This window comes from Pelophylax lessonae (assembly GCF_965119305.1).
Source record: "Pelophylax lessonae genome assembly, chromosome: 13".
In the NCBI taxonomy this organism is placed as follows: domain Eukaryota; kingdom Metazoa; phylum Chordata; class Amphibia; order Anura; family Ranidae; genus Pelophylax; species Pelophylax lessonae.
The window spans coordinates 29101059-29124720 of record NC_138780.1 but is presented as its reverse complement, the minus strand read 5'-3'; the positions used below and the strand labels follow the sequence as shown (position 1 = coordinate 29124720).

At 46.0% G+C, this 23662-nt stretch overlaps 1 protein-coding gene across 2 annotated transcripts in view; it reads left to right on the top strand.

The window, feature by feature from the left end:
- Window positions 1–3796: 3796 nt before the first annotated feature.
- The window catches only part of LOC309569433 (uncharacterized protein), a 215011-nt gene continuing 195145 nt past the window's right edge, over window positions 3797–23662 (top strand). For both annotated transcript variants that reach the window (XM_082275258.1, XM_082275257.1), the window contains exon 1: window positions 3797–4092. The gene's annotated coding sequence lies outside the window, so the exon portion shown is untranslated. The remainder of the gene's footprint in view (window positions 4093–23662) is intronic.

Here is a 23662-nt window from a genome sequence, read left to right as displayed (position 1 = left end):
AAACATATGTAGCAGAATACAAATTGGCCGAAAATGTTAAAACATTTTGATTTTTACATTTTTTTTGGGGAATGTCATATAAAAAAATGTGAAAGATATTGTTATTTTTGCAAAATTTATGCTCTTTTTTGTTTATAGCGCATGATCAAAAAATCGCACAGGTGATCAAATACCACCAAAAGAAAGCTCTGTTTGTGGGAAAAAAAGGATGTCAAATTCGTTTAGGTACAGCGTCGCACGACCGCGCAATTGTCCATTAAAGTCACGCAGTGCCGAATCGCAAAATACCCCCTGGTCAGGAAGGGGGTAAAATCTTCCGGGGCTTAAGTTGTTAAAGATTGGGGACATATGACAATCCAAATATATAAGTCAGCAAAGCTATAACATAATGATGATTGTAGCAGACCGTTCGGAGGTAGCAGATGACCAGGAACAACCTGGTAGATCTGGGAAGACTTACTTGGAGTGGTTACCCACTACCCGACATGTTTCGTGGGTTGTTCCGCTTCCTCAAGGGTATAGGGGTGTACAATCTCAATCAATGTAATAACTGTCCAATCACAGGTAGAGGGAGGAACAAGACCTATAAAAGTCACTTAACTGCAGCAGAAAAAAAATCAGGTATCCTGCTCTGCCAGATAATAAGAACAGATACTAAGAATTACACCTAGCATACAGGACAAGAAAATTGCTACTGTGCAGAATTAATTTATACAGGATACAACAGGTACGGAAAAGTGGAATATTGTGTCACATTTATGTAAATAAAATAAAAATAGAAATCTTAATTCAAGGAGTAACAAAATCAGCACATAACTAAAAAACAATATAGCGTATACAACTGCGACACAAACAATATTGTAATTGAATGTTATTAAAAATTACCTTTCCTTTTCAATCTGCAACTGTTGTAATTTTCTGAAAATGCAATGCAATATGGCTACCTGGAGTTGTTCTGTACACAGAATGTATACTGACCACACCCTAGAAACATAATTTCCTGCTTGTGTGATTGGCTCACCCATTTTCCCAGAAGTCTGCCTAAGATACAAGTCAGATTTCTGGCATCCCCTGCAACAAAAATTTCATTTTTGGTGAGATACTCCCAATAGGAACACATCTAAAGGGATGCAGGCCCAGCAGCTTTCCTCATTAGCGCTCTGCAGCTGCCACAGCTGATAGATAATCATGAAACCACTCCCATTAGACCCACTCAGCACAGAGAAACAGAGAAGTGATTTCTTCAGAATACCAAAGGTTAGGAATCTGCAACAAAGTTTGGTAGATTGTAAGCTCTAACGAGCAGGGACCTCTAGTTCCTCCTGTTTTGAATTGTATTGTAACTGTATTGTCTTCCCTCACATTGTAAAGCGTTGTGCAAACTGTTGGCGCTATATAAATCCTGTATAATAATCAGGAACTCTCCCCTTGTCTCCGCCCCCTACCCACCTCTGAGCATCGTTCCTTGGTTCCACCCCCTACCCGCCTTCCAGTACCGGCCCTTTTAGAGAGTACAGAACCAAGTATTATTTTGTGATGCTAAATAACTTGTATGAAATTTGGTAATGATAACAAGAAAAGCAGTAAAATAGATCCTCTGCAGCCAGCATCAGAGTCCCCCCCCAGCAACAATGGACCCCACCATGGAAAGTAATAGATACCCCCCAGCAACAATAAATCCCCTACACAACATGATACCCCCCAACAAAATGGACCGCCCATTACAAAATACCACCCCAACAACAATAGATCTACCCCTGCAACAATAGTCCCCCCCAACAACATCAGCAGATTTCCCAGAAGCCAGCAACAATAAACCCCCAAGCAGCCAGCAACAATAGACCCCTCCCTCAACAACTGCCCCCCCCCCAGCAACAATAGACCTCCTCTGCAACAATAGACCCCCACACAAACATAGATTCCTGCCTGCATCAATAGACCCTCCAGCATACTTCAGTACCCCATGCCATTACAGTACCCCATGCCATTACATACATTCAGTGCTAAAGGTGCCGGAACTGCGTTCCCCCACGTTCCTACTGAAAAAAAGCCCTGATAATAATAATAATAATAAAATCCTTGCAATGTACAGAGATCACCCAGAGGGGAATGTTTTTTTTCTCAACAAAAGTGGAATTATGCTTTAAAATTAATTTTTTGGAGCAATCTAACCCTCGACAATACAACTATTTCTGTGGTTGAAGTCCGTACTGTAAGATTGTAACATAGCGGAGAATTAGAACGTTTCGATAGCTTCTGAACCCCACTACATTGTACAGTGAATGGGGTGGGGGCCCCTAATATGTAAGGAAATGTCAGTAGGATGTTTCTTGGTTTATTTGGACATTTCTACAATATCCTGAATTTTATATTAGGAGACTGTAGAGCAGAACTCCATGTAGAAATATGAAGGATAAATCCGTTTTTTCCCCCTAATATTCTCTATTTCCCCTGTTGTTGTCTTTATGTCCTATTTGTCTGTCCAGTCTGTGTGCTGACACTTTGTCATTTTGCCAAATTGCATCCTCTGTAGAGTTTCCTTGTGAAAACTTCCTGTGAATTCCGAGCTTCAACACTTTTCCTGCAGCCTCCTCCCAGCCCCGATAACACACAGCTCAGCCCCTCGTTCCTGTACAGACAGACTCTGCGTCCTCCACTATTCCTCTATACAGAAGGATTTACTCAACAAGAAGACTCCTAACATGTGTGCAGCTGCTGGGACCTATTTCCATCATACTGAGCATCCAACATCTCAACAACCTGATTCCCTGGGACACAACTGACACTTCTGTTCAACTATCTGCATCCCTGGAACACAACTGACACTTCTGTTCAACTGTTTGCATCACTGGGACTCATCTAACTTCTCTGTTCAACTATCTGCATCCCTCGGACTCATCTAACTTCTCTGTTCAACTATCTGCATCCCTTGGACTCATCTAACTTCTCTGTTCAGCTATATTCCTCCCTGGGACTCATCTAACATTCCTGTTCAACTACCTGTATCCCTGGTACTCAACTGACCCTTCTGTTTAACTATCAATGCCCCTAGGACTTAACTGACCCTTCTGTTCAACTATCTGAACCCCTGGGAATCAACTATCTACTCTCTCAATTATCTGCATCCCTGGGACTCAACTGACCCTTCTGTTCAAGTATTTGTGCCCTTGGTGCTTAACTGACACTTCTGTTAAACTATCTGCATCTCTGGGACTCAACCAACCCCATTGTTTAACTATCTGTGTCCCTTGAACTCAACTGACTCTTCTGTTCAACTATCTGTATCTCTGGGAATCAGCTGACCCTTGTGTTCAGCTATCTGCATCCCTGGGACTCAACTGACCCTATTGTTCAACTATCTGTGTCCCTGGAACTCAACTGACTCTTCTGTTCAACTATCTGCATCCCTGGGACTCAACTGACCCAATTGTTCAACTATCTGTGTCCCTGGAACTCAACTGACTCTTCTGTTCCACTATCTGTATCTCTGGGAATCAACTGACCCTTGTGTTCAACTATCTTCATCCCTGGGACTCAACTGACTCTTCTGTTCAACTATCTGTATCCGGGGGATTCAACTATCTACTCTGTCAACTATCTGCATCTCTGGAATCAACTGACCCTTGTGTTCAACTATCCGTGTCCCTGGGACTCAACTGACTCTTCTGTTCAACTATCTGTATCTCTGGAAATCAACTGACCTTTGTGTTCAGCTACCTGCATCCCTGGGACTCAACTGACTCTTCTGTTTAACTATCTCTATCCGAGGGATTCAAATATCTACTGTCAACTATCTGCATCCCTGGGACTTAACTGACCCTTCTGTTCAACTACTTGTGCCCTTGGTGCTCAACTGACCCTTCTGTTCAACTATCTGCATCCCTGGGACTCAACAAACCCCGTGGTTCACCTATCTGTATCCCTGGGACTCAACAAACCCCGTGGTTCACCTATCTGTGTCCCTGGGACTCAACTAACTCTTCTGTTCAACTATTTGCATCAATGGGACCCAATTAACCCTTCTGACCCACTATCTCATCCCTGGGACTCAACAAACCCTTCTGTTCACCTGACGGGACATCCCATCCAAGCGTAAGTACATCTGAATTCCCTAATATCAAACGGATGAGGCTGTATTTCCAAAATTTTAGTCCAACATAAGGCACCCGCACTCATTACTATTTCACAGCTGGCCATACAAATTGATCCAGTGATCGTAATTTCCAACCATTGTTTATCGCAATAGCCATGCATTCGGTGACATAAAATGGTGGCTTCTATCTGACGAAACTGCCTCGATCAAACTTGCTTTCAACAAAATTGCTGTTATTTAATTTTTTCCATTTTTTTCAATAACCTGTTGATTGATAGAATTCAGATGGTCAATCAAACTTATAGGTAGTAGAGTGCATGGTTCAAAGTGTATGTAACATCTAACAAAAAAATTATTTTATGTGCTCCCCTTTGGCTTGTGAAATTTATATCTGTTTGACAAGTAGCTGTTCATCCAGCCAGAAATCTTAGGAGCTAATACTTTCCTTTAACCTCACCACAAAATGTACAATCTACTGTAGATCTACCGAAAACTACTACTACTAAAGGTACTACAAGTCCCTGCCTAATTGGATACCAATTAATTGGATAGATTAGGTAAGTCTTCATATATATACATAGCTTTGTTAAATTTAAAACTGATTGTGTAAGGATTGTATGGTCAGATTGTAACATGCATGGTTACCTTACTCCCTGCTATCTCCTGTTATGGATAAGGGAGGGAGGTGTTATGTAGTCCTATCACACTACCTGTACTAGGGTGACAACACTGCTTAGTCGTCACCCTCGGAAAGGAAGTGTGTTAATGGCAGAGTGAAAAAAGAATACAAATGCAACCATCACATCTAAGAACTGGTAAACTGCAATATATTCGTTTGTGTTTTTGGGTTTAACCACTTGCCGACCGAGTACGGTAATAGTACTGCGGCAAAGTGGTTCGTTATTGCCTGACGATGTAGTATTAACGTCGTCAGACACTCCCCCTTCTGGGCGGCGCTTGCGCGCCGCCGGAGGCTCGCTCCCGCTGTTTTCATTCACAGCGGGAGTCGGGCCAGGGGAGGAGCAGCGGCGATCGCCGCTGCTCTGCCCCGATCGCCGGGGATCTAGTGTGGAGATCTGCCCGCCTGTGTAAACACAAGCGGGCGGATCTCCATAGTGACAGGGAGTGACAGATCGGACTGTTCAGCATAGCTGGACATCCGATCTGTCCATGACTCACTCAGTCACCTCCCCCCCTACACGTCAGTAAGCACCAGGCATACATTAACCCCTCCCTCTCCAATAAAATTAACCCCTTCCCTGCCAGTGTCATTTTTACAGTAACAGTGCATATATATAGCACTGATTACTGCAGTAATGTCACTGGTAACCCTCAAAAATGTCAGTCAAGGGTCCGATCTGTCCGCCGCAATGTCGCAGTCCCACAAAAAAAATCGCAGATCGCCGCCATTACGCGTTAAAAAAAAAAACACCAAAAATGACAGAAATCTTTCCCTTTGTTAGTAAACGCAATAACTTTTGCGCAAACCAATCAAAATACGCTTATTGTGATTTTTTTTACCAAACATAGGTAGCAGAAAACAAATTGGCCAAAAATTTTTTAAAAAATTGGTTTTTACATCTTTTTTGGGGGGAATTTCATATAAAAAAATGTTAAAAATATTATTATTTTTTCAAAATAAATGCTCTTTTTTTGTTTATAGCGCAAAAAGTAAAAATCGCACAGGTGATCAAATACCACCAAAAGAAAGCTCTGTTTGTGGGAAAAAAAGGACGTAAATTTCGTTTGGGTACGGCGTCGCACGACCGCGCAATTGTCAGTTGAAGTCGCACAGCGCCGAATCGCAAAAAGTGGCCTGGACGGAAGACAGCAAAATCCTCCGGTGGTAAAGTGGTTAAATTAGTGATTGACCGATATCGGTTTATCGTTGCCGATATCGATATTTTGGCCATTGAATATCGGTATCGGCCGATATTGGCTGATATTTTCGTACATTTAAATTTTTTTTTTAGCACTTGACAGGTACTGTTGTGGAGGGATCTGGGGGGTCAAACCCCTCCTCTGCACTTAAAAGCATTCAAAACGCCAAGTTTGGCTGTTTTGAATGCTCGCATTTTTTTTTAATCTGGCGCCAAGTACCATGTCATGACATCACTTCCAGGTTTTTGCATGGAGACCCAATCAGAGTCGAATTTGGCTTTGATCGAGTCTTTTTGGCGGCCGTGCAAGCTGGTTGCCCGTGTCTCCTGGTGGGAAGGGAGACCCGGGCGAGCCGCGGAAGGCGCGGAAGGCGTGCCCTCCCGCTCCTTCAAATGACAGCCGAGCAGCTTCTTAGCGGTTGTCATTACAAGACAGCCGACCGTCGGCTATGGACGTCAGTTCCGGGGTGATGCCTCTAGCTGCAGGCAACACTCTGGTGCAAGCACTTTCGGAAATATCGGCAATATCGGCCACCTTGGAGGCCGATTCCGATATATCGGTCAATCCCTAGTTTAAATCCACTTTAAGGAAACCACCTTCGATCAATCAGTCAAGATTGCCTGAAAGTTGCCATGTACATGCCCAACCTAAGGCTACGATCACATGGGGTCCTGATAGTTTCTTGCACTCAGAGGTGGATAAGCCACGCCTCTGGATGCAGCAACATGGCCGCATACAATCAGAGGATAAATCTGACAGCTGCCACTGACAGCAGGCCATGTTTAGAACTGCCGGCAAAAATCTACTGATTATTGCAAGCGGTTGCCATTGGCCACCCATATGCGACCGAGTCAATGTAGGCTGACAACACATTTCTCTTATTTGCTTCCTTTTGATCTGTCAGCTACACCATTGGAAGTAAATGAAAGTGTAAAGAGGAGCCATTCATCCAGCCAGAAATCTTGTGTGCTCTCTGCCTCTGGACTGTCATCAATTAGCATAGTTCCCTGCTATTTATTTATTTCAGGTTCTTATATAGCGCTGTCAATTTATGCAGTGCTTTACATATACATTGTACATTCACATCAGTCCCTGCCCTCAAGGAGCTTACAATCTAAGGTCCCTAACTCACATTCATAGTAGGGACAATTTTTTTTATACGGGATCCAATTAACCTACCAGCATGTCTTTGGAGTGTGGGAGGAAACCGAAGTACCTGGAGGAAACCCACACAGGCACAGGGAGAACATGCAAACTCCAGGCAGGTAGTGTTGTGGTTGGGATTCGAACCAGCGATCCTCTTGCTGCTAGGTGAAAGTGCTAACCATTACACCACTGTGCCGCGCAATCTCTGCCATCTCTGCTATCTCTGTAGACTACAAAACACCTTCCCCTGTTATGGAGAAGAGGGGGAGTCATGACACAGTGTTTTGTAGCATTAGCACACTTCCTAGGTAAAAACTCGCCCTAAAAGTGAGTTAATGGCAGGATCACCAGGTTTTAACAAAGTAAAAAAAAAAAACTGTCAAAAAAGAAACCAATGCAGTCACCACATCAAAGGTCCAGTAATCTGCAATACTAACAGTTTTTCTTTTTGGGTTTTAATACATTTATAGACAACTGCTTTCAATTATTAGGTTTGATTCTCAGTGGATACTGCCCAAAAGTTGCCAACTATATGGCTAGTCTAAACTTTTTTATTTTTGGTCCTTCCATGGTTCAAAACTGTGGTAGCATTTTCTATCGGATATGTTAGATTGGATGCAATACTGATTAGATGAGGTGGAAAATCCCTTCTGTTACTCAATGGACTTATGAGTGTGCTACATCATCCACTAAATGGCACGCCTAAGCTTCAGGGACATGGCCATACAGAGGCCGTACAGCATGCAGAGTCTGTGTAATGATACATGCATACAGCCCCTCCCCCCCCCCCCCCCAATAGGGTGGATTATAGGCGGCTGTAGGTGGTTGTGTGTGGAGGGTTGTATAAAGCACCCACATGTGTACTGACGTATGCACTGTACGCAAATATCGTGCATTTTGAGCATGCTTCAGTGCACATGGGGATGCTTTAGGCAAGCCCTAGGGCACAACACATACAGCTGTCTCTTCTAATGCCTCTCAATGGGCGACTGTACGCAGCAGTGGAGGTGGGGTGCAGGATGGTGCGGCAGCAATAACTCACACAGTCAGATGCAGTAACAAATTTGTATTGAATCAATTGTAAAATACCAAACAAAAAAAATGAATTGTAATGGTCCCCTGCGCTCAAAAGAGAGAGCGGACCACCTATCTGGGATATCCAAAGTTGAATTCCCAATTTAAGGTGGATTGCTGCTACTTGGAGTAAGACAAATAATATTGCAACACCAACTAATCTTAATAGAGAAACTGGCATCAGTAGCGCATCAATAGCGCAATCACATTATGGTCATATAAACATATAGTATAACTTTTAAATACAATGGCCCATAAGCAATTAATTGCACACAGGAGAGTGTAATGTGGAGGAAAGTCTATCACAAAAGTGTCATCACAAAGCAGAGTCCATATCTGGATCAACTCCAAATTTGCGCTACTGATGCCAGTTTCTCTATTAAGATTAGTTGGTGTTGCAATTGTATTGAATCAATTCAGCAACAGTACACAACATTCCTGGTGGGAAGCCTGAGCAACCAGGTGCACTCAGGGATGGGTTACAGCAACCTAAACAGAGTGGGCTCCAGGTGGAATCACAGCGTCTGTAGCAGTGGCGGCTGGTGCTCAAAGTTTTTTTGGGGGGGGCGCAAACAGAAAAATGTAATAGGCATTCCTTTGCGGCAAAAAACGTGCGTGCCCCCAATGCAGTGACCAGCATACATGCCCCCAATGCAGAGATCAGCATACATGCCCCCTTCAATGCAGTGACCAGCATACCATTCCCCCAATGCAGTGACCAGCATACATTCCCCCAATGTAGTGACCAGCATACATGCCCCCAATGCAGTGACCAGCATACATGCCCCCAATGCAGTGACCAGCATACATGCCCCCAATGCAGTGACCAGCATACATGCCCCCAATGCAGAGATCAGCGTACCTGCCCCACATGCAGTGACCAGCATACATGCCCCCAATGCAGAGATCAGCGTACCTGCCCCACATGCAGTGACCAGCATACATGCCCCCAATGCAGTGACCAGCATACATGCCCCCAATGCAGTGACCAGCATACATGCCCCCAATGCAGTGACCAGCATACATGCCCCCAATGCAGAGATCAGCATACATGCCCCCTTCAATGCAGTGACCAGCATACCATTCCCCCAATGCAGTGACCAGCATACATTCCCCCAATGTAGTGACCAGCATACATGCCCCCAATGCAGTGACCAGCATACATGCCCCCAATGCAGTGACCAGCATACATGCCCCCAATGCAGAGATCAGCGTACCTGCCCCACATGCAGTGACCAGCATACATGCCCCCAATGCAGAGATCAGCGTACCTGCCCCACATGCAGTGACCAGCATACATGCCCCCAATGCAGTGACCAGCATACATGCCCCCAATGCAGTGACCAGCATACATGCCCCCAATGCAGTGACCAGCATACATGCCCCCAATGTAGTGACCAGCATACATGCCCCCAATGTAGTGACCAGCATACATGCCCCCAATGTAGTGACCATCGTACATCAATCACAGTGTTTTGTAGCAGTAACACACTTCCTCTGTGAAAACTCACCCTAAAAGTAAGTTAATGGCAGGATCACCAGGTTTAAACAAAGTAAAAAAAAAAAACTTTAAAAAAAGAAACCAATGCAGTCACCACATTAAAGGCCCAGTAAGCTGCAATACTAACAATTTTTCTTCTTGGGTTTTAATACATTTATAGGCAACTGCTTTCAATTATTACATTTGATTCACACTGGGGATTGCCCAAAAGTTGCCAACTATATGGCTAGTCTAAGGCTCCTTTCACACACTCCGTCCGTCTGACGGAGTCCGTTTTTCTCAGCCGATCCCCCGCTGAGCAGGAGGATGACAGCTGTGTCTCCGCGCTGTGTGCGGAGACACAGCTGTCAGTTCCCCATGCATCTCTATGGGGGGAAATCGGATGGGAACGGACCGTCGGTCCGTTCTCATCCGATCCCATCCGATTCGATCCGCTGGACAGATGGAAAATAGGGTTTCCATCTGTCCAGATTTGACGGATCAGGTCAGACATGTCTCCGCTGACATCCGATGCCCCATAGGAATGCATGGGGGGACCGTTCAGATCCGCCAAAAAAAAATTGACAGGCGGATCTGAACGGTCCGCCTGTGTGAAAGGGGCCTAAACGTTTTTATTTTTGGTCCTTCCATGGTTCAAAACTGTGGTAGCATTTTCTAGCAGCTATGTTAGATTGGATGCAATACTGATTAGATGAGGTGGAAAATCTCTTCTGTTACCCAATGGACCATTGAGTGTGCTACACCATCCACTAAATGGCACGCCTAAGCTTCAGGAACATGGCCATACAGAGGCCGTACAGCATGATTGTGTACTTCTCACTTCTCTCACGTTAAGTCTACCAGTCAGATGTAACTGTGTGACAATAATGCCATTGATACAAGGGTGCAGAGACGAGTGACTGCAGCCGGCTAAGAAGTGGTTGAGGTTTACTGCTCACTTCCCTTTACGCAAGTCTACCAGTCAGAAATGACCGAGCAAAAACAATGTTCTTGATACTTAGCTTGATGCCTAAATAACTGATGTCCAAGGATGCTAAATGATGGCAGTGAACCGCAGATAGATACTAGAGGGAGATGCTAAAAAAACTCTACATAATGCAGCTTTTATGTGTAGAGATATTCCTGTACGAGCTGCTGGTTAGAATGGATCCCCTATTCTTTGCTTCAACCTCATCAGGAACCTCAGCCCCTCTGACACACTGGGTTGAGTGTTTGGTCATACAATGACACAAAAAGCTCCCTTGAAGTGGCATTTGGCAGTCAACAGTAAAACCTTGTCAAAGAAACAGCATAAAGTAAATCAGTAAACATGTTTTCAGGAATCAAGTGGGTAAGAAAGCAAGTATAGAGTCGGGTAAACAATAGTCATAAGCAGGGCCGGTGCTTCCACTAGGCAAACTAGGCAGCCGCCTAGGGCGCATTGCCACCTAGGGGCGCAGCCATGAGTCGGCACTCTCTCTCCATCATTAATGATCCTTTTGAGCTGAGGGGAGAGGCGGCAGTGGGCGATGAAGAAGGGACAGAGGAAGATGATAAGTGTCTGGGGCAGTGGCAGAACTACCAGGCCTTGGCTTTCCACCGCTGTTTGGGGGGTCCCAATAGGCAGTAATGGAGCCCACCGGAGTGCTGCCTGCATGATCATCCTCTTCGGCTGGAGCTGAGTGGCCTAAACCCATGAGCAGCAAGTGATACTCTGCACTGAGCTGGTGGGCCGCCGTTCACGTCCCTGGGTTGATATTAAGCAGGGAGCGGAGGAGAGCTGAACCTGAGCTGGAGCTCGGCACTGACTGCTGCTTCTCCATCCACCACGAGCCAGTTGGAGCCGTGGTGAGCACTGTGGTCCAGGAGAGGAGCATCCTGGGAAAAGCAATCACGGTGAAGGAGGGCAGAGTGCGGACCACTCTCTTCATACTGCCCAGTGGATGTCCCCAGAACAGGGGATCGGGTCCCAGGGTGTGACATGGAGGATCCCTGTGTGAAAGGGAATTGGGGTCACCAGGTTTGCCATGGTGAATCTGAGTCACCAGGTGTGACATGGGGGATAGGGGTCACTGGGTGTAACAGGGGTTCGGGGTCACCATGTGTGCCCTGAGAAAATGGGGTCCCTTTGTGTGCCATGGGGGATTGATGTCCCCAGGTGTGACATGTAAAAACATCAGGGTCTCTCCGAGTATGACATGGAGGAACATCAGGGGCCCCTGGTGTGACATAGAGGAACATTGGGGTCACTGGGTATGACAGCATGACATTGAGGAATATTGGGGTCCCAGGATGTGACATGGAAAAACATCAGGGTCCCTGGGTGTGACATAGAGGGACATAAGGACATGAAGGAATATGGGGGTCACTGGATATGACAGCATAACATGGAGGAACCATCAGATCAGGGTCACTGGGTATTACATAGAGGAGTTTTTAACCCTTTCCCTTTCTTTTTTTTTGCGGTGGGCGCAAGTAGCTGGTCTTGCCTAGGGCGTAAAATAGTCTAGCAACAGTCCTGGTCATAAGACCTTTGGTATGCCGAATAAAGAGTGATAAAGAACAAACACACATTTGGTTTCCAGATCAGCATAAACAGCCAGAGTTTAGGCCCGTGCACACGTATCGATTGTCGGGCGTAAATATTCGGCCAACGTCCGATCGGCCGATTGTCGGCTTGTTAGTATGATGCTTCCGACAACCGACTGCGACTTTTCGGCCGAACAGAATCTGGTGTGCATGCTTTAAAATTTTTGTTGGCCAACACCAGAACGGCCGATTGTTCGTCAGTCAGTACAGATTTCGGCCGACAAACAGCAGATGAGCAAGACTGGGCATGCTCAGAGAAGAAAAAACACACGGAAAGTTAACTATCACATGACATTACTTCTGCAGTCGGCTGTTGTTGGCCGACAAAATTCGTGTGCAGTCTTTAGCACTTTTCAACCGACAGGACAGCACCGGACAAAAGACGGCCGATTGTTCGGCCGACAATCGCTACGTGTGTACGGGGCCTTTCACTACTGCTCATTGCACCACCACCGTTATTACTGCAATGATCATTAGTGAAACTCAGGCTACCAAATACAAGATGATATTGCCAGAGTGCATTAATGATGGTTATGCTAGGCCTAGTCTGATTGGTGTGCATTGTCCATGGGGGTGATAAGAAAAATGCAACAGATATGGCATAAAAGCAGTGTCCAGGAAGGGGGTACAGTTGCAGAGTAGGTAAAGAACAGATGTGATGTGTTATGCTGAATGGGCGATTCAACTGGATGCACGCTATAGAATGGGGCACCTTGTGCTCTCTCTCCAAAGTTCCTCCAAAGCCATGCAGTGGGAAGCTGTGGGAGAGAGGCCTCTTGAGTCCCTCTGCGGCAATAGTGCAACTTGATTACTGTGATCTGTATTTTGCAACACGGGCATCTCTTTCTCTCCTCTTAGGCCTCCCAACGGATCTCTCCAGGTCCAACCTGGCAGTGGTCCTACCCTGGCTACAGGTGTGCACTTCCCGTAATCTGCAGGGCCAAGAGAGCGAAGTTTCCCAGGCAGTCCAGTAAAGCCCATCTCGTCCCTCTCCTTGTTCCTCTGTGGATCTTGGGAACTGTAGTGCAAAGAGTTCACTGGTGCCATTGTATGGCTGCTGACTCAAACTACGCCTCCCATGATTCACAGTGCTCTGCATAGGAGTTTATGAGCTGGCTTGGCTTTGCTCTCAACCTGCTGGGGATAAGGCAACATAATATCAGCATTGCAGTAAAATTAGAACAGAGGGAATTGTCTCTTTCTCCATGCTGCTGTAGTCCAGCATCTGGCTACATATGTGCTTAGCATAATTCATTCTTTTCTTTATTTTGCATGGGTTTTTTTTAATAAATTTTACATGGAGATCCTGGCAGTCTTAGCACTTTAACAAATATGGTGACAACACACGTGCAATACAGCAGTAGCGTTGTCATTCCATCCAGCTTGTAATACAGCAGTAGCATTGTCAGTCTACCCTACTCACTTGCTTGGATAGGCTAATGGCAGCCATGCTAAAGAGTCTAATGCAGGGGGGACTGGGCCAGGAGGCAGGGGGGCAATTCCCCCCCCCCGGGCTGCTATGATGCCCCGTAAAAAGGCTGCACTGCTTCTGCTACAGACATGCCTAAAGGAGTCCTGGTGAAGAGAAGTAAAAAGTCCCCACCGCTGACCTACTGAGTGCGGGATGAAGACAAGGACAGAGCGCAGGCCTCTCCCCAGCATGGATGGTGTAAACTGTGTCTGAGCAGAGGCCGGTTCCATGCCCCACTGGAGACTCTCCTCCCCTAGCCCCGACCACGCTGTCCCAGCTCTCCCAAACCGCCCCCTGCTGGCCAGGTCGGGGACCTGCATTCGGCCAGTGAGTAGGGAGTACCTGGAGCGGAGGTTCAGCCTGGAATAGGGGTCAGGAGGAGGCCGGGAAAAGGGGGAGCGGGAGGAGGGCCGAGTCACTGCAATATGGGCCTCTGGTTTGTTCTTGCCTCTTGGGCTGAAAGTTACCAGTCAGCCCCTGGCCTAACGTACATGTAATCTCCTTATTGTCAGCATACTCCATGCTGCCACTCAGTGTTTGCCACATCCTCTGCATAACCCTACCAATTTGATTGACCGCAGGGCGACAGTAGTGTAAATATAACCTTGGAATGCTGGGACTTGAAGTCTTTGGCCCAGCAGTAATGTGACAAAACAGGGGCATTACTCTAAATCATGGGGCCCCATTTTGATGGTGCCGCCTAGCTTACTCTCTCTGTAATAAATGCTTCTTACTAACAGAAGGGGGGTAATTGGCAATGATCCTAATTTCAGACCTTCTATATGGGAAACTTCACATAATACTTTTCCATAATGCCCCTTCTCCCACCCCAGGCCCCATACCAGCTGCATGGGCTGATTCTAGGACAATATCCCCCTGGACAATATCCCCCCTGGACAACATCCCCCCGGACAATATCCCCCCTGGACAACATCCCCCCGGACAATATCCCCCCTGGACAATATCCCCCTAGACAATATCCCCCCTCTAACTCTATCCCTATGTCCAGGGGGATGTTTTCCCGGGGCATATTGCCCGGGGGATGTTGTCCCGGGGGGATATTATCCGGGGGGATGTTGTCCCGGGGGATTATGTCCAGGGGGATGTTTTCCGGGGGGATATTGTCCTGATACTGCATGGGCTACCATGGCAATTGTTACACCACTGTCACAAAGTTAACTTAAAATATGTATTATGGGGAGATTTTATTTTAAATATTGTATGCAGAATCCCAGCATGGTAGAGTATCATGCATGAATGTAATAGTCACAATATTGTACCAGCTCACTGAATGCAAACTAAACATTCCTGTTAAGGAAGAGAACGGCGTGTATTTGATCTATTCTGCCAGTATTACTTCTTAGTTTATGTGATCACTATCTTGGCTGTCTGCTATAGACTCTGCACAGCTTCATTTCATTAGATCTAATCTGAAAACAAAAAATAAAAAAGGACTGATCAAAAAAATAGATAAATAAAACACGAGAAACATATGACCAGAGTAGTTGGTGCCCTTTTTAATGTTTTTCCATTTAATGACAATCTACTGTGTCATAAACAAGTTCCATTTTTTAATAACATGCTTTTAATTATTTTTTTTTTAATTCTTTGTTGCATCTTAGCACTGCTGATCTCTTACAGCCTCTTTGCAACCGGTTCCTGTGTATGTATGTAGCACCCTCCTAGTAGGTGCTAGTGAGAAAGTATAGTAGAGGGGCTTCAGGCAAATCTATATTGTTCTCTGCCTACCAGAGAGCAGGATCTGTTAGTGAGGTCTGCTCAATGTGCTCGGTATGCGATTCAATATGTCTAGAGAGTGTTTCACACTGGTCCAATAGGGAAGCATGTTGGACAGTGGGAGGAAACCTGACGAATGGGTGCATGGGCTTTTGATACAGTCCTGATAATTGGCAGAGGGCAGGACACCCCAGTGCATATTGGGATACTGTATAAAAGCCAGGAGCACATGTGCTTGAGGTCTTTCATTGGGGAGCGGAGTTATGGAGGGAGGGGGCGGCTGCCTCCTCCTCTGTAGAGGTGCCATGCAGCCTCAGGAGGTCGTTCTGAGGGCCGGAGGAGTGGTCGAGAGGAGCTGAACCCAGAGGTCCAGGGAAGCTGACAGAGAGAGGAGACACTGGAGGACTTGTTTCTGCAGTATCGTGAGTACAGGGACTTGTGTCAAGGGGCCTGACCTGAGGGGACCACCCCTGCTTCTAGGATAGTCAGTGGACGGGTGTCAGCTGAAAGGGGATGCTAGTGAGAGTCTCCTGAAGATAAGATATCAATCCCCAAGTCATCTTGTCAGAGAGTAAAGAGAGCAAGAGATTTAATCCTATCTACACTTGTGGGAGTGTGGATTAACAGCCTGTCCGTTCCTAAGTATTAAAGAAGTTCTGAAAGTAGTAGTCCTCATCTATGTGAATAGTTCAATTGGAGTATCCCACTATTCCCTTCTCCTATCCCAATTACAAATTCAACAATGTACCCCTCAAGGTTGTATAAAAACCAGCACCGATTTCCAGCCTTAAATGGTGACTCACAGATCTCCTCGCTGCAGTGGTTCTGCTAGACCCATGACTACATTCACATGTGCTGCGGGCTTCTCTGTTCACCTAAACAGCTCGTAACACATTGGATAGTCAATTCGCCCAAAACCAAGATAAGCGCAGCTAGTGTGTTCCGGCTCCGTTCAGTGTGTTTCGTCCTACGTGACGTCATTAGGGATCCTACGTGACGTCATTAGGGATCACATGATTACTGTGATAGTCCCTCACAGCAGTCTCATGATCCTGCTTTCTCCCAATCACAAACTGGACAGTTATCAGTGATAGCTTGCTGAGTACTCTAGGTGCATGCAAAGAACACTCTCCCAGCTTGGACTTCCTTGAGTGCATAGGTGCGGCAGCTGAGAGTTAAGGTCCACAAGCTCTAACGCAGCATTATGGTGACAGGAAAAGGTTATTGAAAGCTGCAAATGTAAAAATCTTGACAATAACTTTTGAATTGATGTGAATAGGTTAGTTACGTCTACTTTATAACAAATAGTCTTATCAGCGAGCGCTGGTATTTCAGGAAGCTTATATCGGTATATAGTTTATAGAAGTATGTGTGCCTGAGGGACCCATATTTATCCATTACATGCGGGCTCAGCTTCCTGCTTCAAATATCATTGATGACGAACCGCTTATCTGTCATTTCTATGAGTCAGGTCTCTGCTGCCTGAAAAACAACCGAGCTTATCTAAGTAGTCAATAATTCCTTAACATCGGTCATATGCGTACATGTGACAGCACAGCAGTAGGCTTTATACCATGTTACCAGGGCATCGCAGCCTGTGTCATTTTGCAAGCGTGCTGACTTGGTGCCACCACTGCTGTGACCGTGCTTGTCAGTGTCAGCTCCCATTCTCTTTGCAACCACCAAATGGGGTCTCGATTACATGATCACTGTAATAGCCAATAACATCAAATGATCAGATGCATCTGTAATGCTTCTGCTGTTATGATCCCTTAAAGCAGGGGTGGGGAACCTTTTTTCTGCCAAGGGCCATTTGGAGTTTTGTAACATCATTCGGGGGCCGTACAAAATGTATGCATAAATGTAATAAGCATTGCTTTGCGGCAAAAATTGCGTGACTTTGAGGTCACAAAAGTGTGAAAGGGGCCTTCAGTAATCAAGGTATAGTGTGCCCCCTTTCAATGCAGACTGACCACAGTGCGCCCCCTTTCAATGCAGACTGACCACAGCGTGCCCCCTTTCAATGCAGACTGACCACAGTGCGCCCCCTTTCAATGCAGACTGACCACAGCGTGCCCCCTTTCAATGCAGACTGACCACAGTGTGCCCCCTTTCAATGCAGACTGACCACTGCGTGCCCCCTTTCAATGCAGAAAGCCAGTGCACTTACCTGCAGTGGCGGCTTCTCCTCGAGTCCTCCCGCCTCCTCCTCGACCAACCCGCTTCCTGATTGGCCAGGGGGAGGATCCGTGTGACAATAGAGAATTTTCATTCGCTATTGTCACACAAATGGGTGGGCTCGGGGCGCACTGCTCTGCGCCCCGGGTTCACCCTTTTCTGAGACTCGCACTGTCAGGACGGAGCCATCGGCTCCTTCTGATACAGTGGCACTGGGGGGGGGGGCAGACGCAACTATTGTGCGGGCCGCAGGTTCCCCACTCCTGGTCTATCCTCTACCAAGACTCCTGGATCTTTCTCCATTTTTGATTCCCCCAAAGGTCTCCCCCTCTATCCAAGGAATATCCTATTGCCTCTCGGGGGATCAGGAAGGATTTTTTTTCCCCGCTGGAGCAAATTGGGTCATGCTTTGCTGAGTTTTTTTGCCTTCCTCTGAATCAGCTGTTGGTATTGGATTGTGTATATAGGATTGTGTACTTTTGTTTCCCCTTTTATTGGTTGAACTAGATGGACTTGTGTCTTTTTTTTTTCAACCAGACTAACTATGTAACTATGTAAGTGTCCCAGTAACCAAACTATCATTTCTATAATAAGTCTTTGCTGGCATCTCTCGGAAGAACTTGATGTTCTCATAATATTAAATTTACTCTGGAAAAACATGAACCCATTTTTCCCATCAGCCTTTACATGCGAAGGTTGGCTTTACATGTTTTCCCACAACCCCTCTGAGACAGTAAACAAGATCACTGTGCAAAAAAAATGATGTGTCTGATGAAGTGTGGCATTGAGTCATTTAAGGTTTAATTATAAAGTCGGAGAGGAATTACTGTCACTGAGTAGGGTAGGGACGTTAGTCTTTGCGTCTTTATAAACTGTCCTGGTGTTAGTACGTGATATCAGTACAGAGCAGAAGGGGAAACTGGTAATGACGCTTTCTGCTATGACATGCATTAAATGCTTTTAATATACCAAACATGAAACTCTTATCAAAGCCACTGATATTTAGGGACCTCATTATGCAGACATTGTGAAGTGATTCAGCTTTGCCACTCTTACTTCTCTGGTTTTCTGAGGGAATTCACTGCTCTTTGTGGGCAAGAGAACAATATACCAATGTTCCTGTATATTTTTAGGGGAACCAGGGTCGGGACAAGGGCTGGGCAGGAGGGGTGGCTGCACTGGGCACTGCGGTATCATGGGAGGTAGGTGTGTGTGTGTGTGTGAGTGGGGGGGGGGGGGTACCACAAGGAGATTGGGGGGGAGGGGATTTGTTTTGGTAGGGGAATTTGGGGGCGGCAGGGGGTAAGTATTGTTCTAGAAGGGGAAAATTGGGGAGATGTGCTAGGAGTGGTAATATTGGGGGTTTGTCCTAGAAAAGGTAGTATAGTAGGAGAGAGGGGATTTGTGCTAGGAGGGGTTTTGTTTTCCAGGGTGGGGATTGTGCTAGTAGGGATGATTGGGGGTAATTGTGCTAGGAGGGAAAAGTTTTTGTGGGGGATTTGTGCTAAGATGGGGGGGGGGGTTTGGAGTGGAAGGGAGCAGATTTGTGCTAGGAAGTAAATGTGAGGGGCAGCGTATTTGTGCAAGGAGGGGGACTTTTTTGAGGGGGCATATGGAGAGAGAGAGAATTTGAGCTGGAAGGGAAAAAAAATTGTACTGGGAGGGGGGAGGGGATTTCAGCAAGGGGCAGATTTGTACTGGTAAGGAAGGGAATTTATGCTTAGGGGGTAAGCATGCAGATTACTGCTTGATTTGTTTTTGTTTTTTTGGGGGGGGTGAGGAGATTTTTGCTGACACGTAATGCTCATACACCTTGGGGGGTCGGGGGGGTTGGGGGGGGGGCAATTGCCCATGTTCGCCCTGGGCTCTAGATGACCTTGTCCCAGCTCTGGGGGGAACCTTTACTATACTATATGGCCAAAAAGATGTGGACTCCCCTCCATATTACCGAGTTTTGGTGTTTAATGCTACAGCATACAAATACATTTTAGACAATCATGTGCTTCCAACATTGAGGCAACAGTTTAACCACTTCCCGCCCGCCCACTGTCAAATGACAGCGATGCGGTGCGACTATTTTTCTGAGACGCTGTCATATGACGACGCAACCAGAACAGCCTCTCTCGCATGCCCGCAGGGGACGGGCAGTGAGGCAATCGTGGCCGCGCTATGTTGCTAGGACACGGCACGACCCTGGTCTTGGTAAAGAGCCAATGACTTGGCTGTTTACCCATGTGATCGGCTGTGTCCAATCACAGCCGGTCACATGTAAATGAGGACTGTCAGAGTGTGTGGCGAGGAGAGCCGATCAGCGGCTCCTCCTCAAAGGGGAACATAGAAAAGGTAATCAGGGCACTGATCATCAGTACTCTGATTACATGAAAGCTCAAACAGTGCCCACCATCAGTGCCCACAGTGCCCACCATCAGTGCCCACAGTGCCCACAATCAGTGCCCATAGTGTTGCCAGTCATTGCCTGCTCATCTGTGCTGTCCATCAGTGCCATCCGTCAGTGAACATCAGTACAACCTGTCAGTGCTCATCAATGCCACCTGGCAATGCCTATCAGTGCCGCCCGTCAGTGCCCATCAGTGCCACCTGTCAGTGCTCATCAGTGCCACCTGTCAGTGCTCATCAGTGCCACCTATCAGTGCCTATCAGTGCCGCCCATCAGTGCCCATCAGTGCCATCCGTCAGTGCCCATCAGTGCCGTCCTTCAGTGCCACCTCTCGGTTCCCATCAGTGCCGCCTTTCAGTGCCCATTAGTGCTGCCTATCAGTGCTCATCAGTGCCGTCTATGAGTGCCCATCAGTGTGGCATATTAGTACCTCCTCATCAGTGCCGCCTCATCAGTGCCCATAAGTGCCACCTTATCAGTGAGTATCAGTGCAGCCTATATCAGTGCCCATCAGTGCTGCCTCATCAGTGCACATCAATGAAGGAGAAAAATTACTTATTTACAAAATTTACTGACAGAAAATAAGAAAAACTTTTTTTTTTTTTTTTTTTTTTTTTTTAAAAACTTTCTGTCTTTTTTCTTTTTTTTTGTAAGGAATAAAAAACCCAGCAGTGATTAAATACCACCAAAAGAAAGCTCTATTTGTGTGAAAAAAATGATAAAAATTTCATTTGGGTACAGTGTAGCATGACCGTGCAATTGTCATTTAAAGTGTGACAGCGCTGAAAGCTGAAATTGGCCTGGGCAGGAAGGGGGTGAAAGTGCCCAGTATTGAAGAGGTTAAAGAAGATCCTTTTCTGTTCCAGCATTATTATGCCCCTATGCGCAAAACCAGCTCCAGAAAGACACGGTTTGATGAATTAGTGGTGGAGGATTTTTATTGCCCTTCACATAGCCCTGACCTCAACCCTACTGAATACCTTTAGGATGGACTGGAATGCCTATTGCAAGCCAGGTCCAACATTAGCACCCGACCTCACAAATGCTCTTTTACCTGAATGGGCACACATTTCTGAATGGGCACAAATTTCTGAATGGGCACAAATTTCTACAAATACAACATCTTGTGGAAATCCTTCTCAGAATAGTAGAGGCTGCTATAGCTGGAAAGGAGTGGAAAACTCCATAATAATGCCCATAATATGACAATGGAATGTCCAACAAGCTCATACACACTTCAAAAAGTAGTGGAAAGCCTGCCCAGAAGCATGGAGGCCACTTTAGTCACAAATGAGGGGCCAGCTTCACATTAACCACTTTAACACTGCTCACTGTGCTGCTACTGCGGCACATTGGCTCGTTATCGTCTGGCGACGTAGACCTACGTCACCAGACATTCCCCTCTCTCGGCGGCGCGCGCGCCGCAGGCTCGCTCCCGCTGTTTTCAGTCACAGCGAGAGTCGGGCCAGGGGAGGAGCGGCGGTGATCACCGCCGCTCTTCCCGGATCGTCGGGGATCTAGTGTGGAGATCCGCCCGCTTGTGTAAACAAAGCGGGCAGATCTCCTAAGGGACATTCAGGGTCAGATTGCAGGATTCAGCATAGCTGAACCTGCGATCTGTCCCTGTGTCACACAGTCCCCTCCCCCCACACACGTTAGTAAGCACCAGGCATACATTAACCCCTTGATCACCAATAAAAGTTAACCCCTTCCCTGCCAGTGTCATTTTTACAGTAACAGTGCATATTTATAGCACTGATTACTGCAGTAATGTCACTGGTAACCCCAAAAGTGTCAAAAAAGTCAGTCAAGGGTCCGATCTGTCCGCCGCAATGTCGCAACCCCGCAAAAAAAATCGCAGATCGCCGTCATTACTAGTTAAAAAAAAAAACAATAAAAATGACATAAATTTCCCGTAGTTAGTAGCTTAGTAGTTAGTAGCTGCGATAACTTTTGCGCAAACCAATCAAAATTATTGAGATTTTTCTTACCAAACATACGTAGCAGAAAACAGATTGGCCTAAAATGTTAAAAAATTTAGATTTTACATTTTTTTGGGGGGGGGGGGGAATTTCATATAAAAAAATGTGAAAAATATTATTATTTTTTTCAAAATTGTCGCTCTTTTTTTGTTTATAGCGCAAAAAGTAATAATCGCACAGGTGATCAAATACCACCAAAAGAAAGCTCTGTTTGTGGGGAAAAAAAGGACGTCAATTTAATTTGGGTACAGGGTCGCACAACCACGCAATTGTCCGTTAAAATAACACAGTGCCGAATCGCAAAATATGGCCTGGTCAGGAATGGGGTAAAATCTTCCGGTCTTAACCACTTAAGCCCCGGAGGATTTGGCTGCTAAACGACCAGAGGCTATTTTGCGATTCGGCACTGCGTGACTTTAACGGACAATTGCGCGGTCGTGCGACGCTGTACCTAAACGAATTTGACGTCCTTTTTTTCCCACAAACAGAGCTTTCTTTTGGCGGTATTTGATCACCTGTGCGATTTTTTGATCACGCGCTATAAACAAAAAAAGAGCGTCAATTTTGCAAAAATAGCAATATTTTTACCCTTTTTTTTATATGAAATTCCCCCAAAAAAAAATGTAAAAATCAAAATTTTTTAATATTTTCGGCCAATTTGTTTTATGCTACCTATGTTTGGTAAAAAAAATCGCAAAAAGCGTATTTTGATTGGTTTGCGCAAAAGTTATTGCGTTTACTAACAAAGGGAAAGATTTTTGTCATTTTTGTTGTTTTTTTTTTTAACGCGTAATGGCGGCGATCTGCGATTTTTTTTGCGGTACTGCGACATTGCGGCGGACAGATCGGACCCTTGACTGACATTTTTGACACTTTTGGGGTTACCAGTGACATTTCTACAGTAATCAGTGCTATACATATGCACTGTTACTGTAAAAATACACTGGTAGTGAAGGGGTTAACTTTATTTGAGAGGGAGGGGCTGTGTGTGTCCCTAGGGGCGTGATTCTAACTGTGATTGGCTGTGGCTTCAACTGTATGCAGAGTGATCAATGGATCTACATAGTAGATCCATGTGATCATCTCTCATACAGAGAGGAGAATGACAGGCAGCTTGTTTACACAAGCTGCCTGACTTTCTCCCTCTCCCCCGCCGATCGCAGAGTGGCCGGCGGCGATCGGGTCCGCCGGTCACACGCGCGGGGGGGTCCGTGACCACGCGGGAGCGGGAGCGCGCCTCCGGCGGCGCGCGCTCGCTCCCTAAACCCTCACAGGCGAGCGACGTAGACCTACGTCACTTTGCCTGTGAGGGGCTGACCGCCGCCGTAAATAGTCGTGCGGCGGTCGGCAAGTGGTTAAAGCAGTAAAAAATACGCTCTTTGAGAATTTTTTTGTCAAAGACATGTAGCTAAATACATTTTGGCCTAAATATATGACAAAAATTGAATATATTGGATATTTTTTAACTGTCAAAGTAGAAAAATATTTTTCTTTTTTTTTAAATTGTTGCATTTTTTTATTAATATCGCAAAAAATAAAAATCGTAGAGATGATCAAATACCACCAAAAGAAAGCTCTGTTTGTGGGGGGAAAAAAGGGCATACATTTTGTTTGGGTATGGCGTTGCATGATC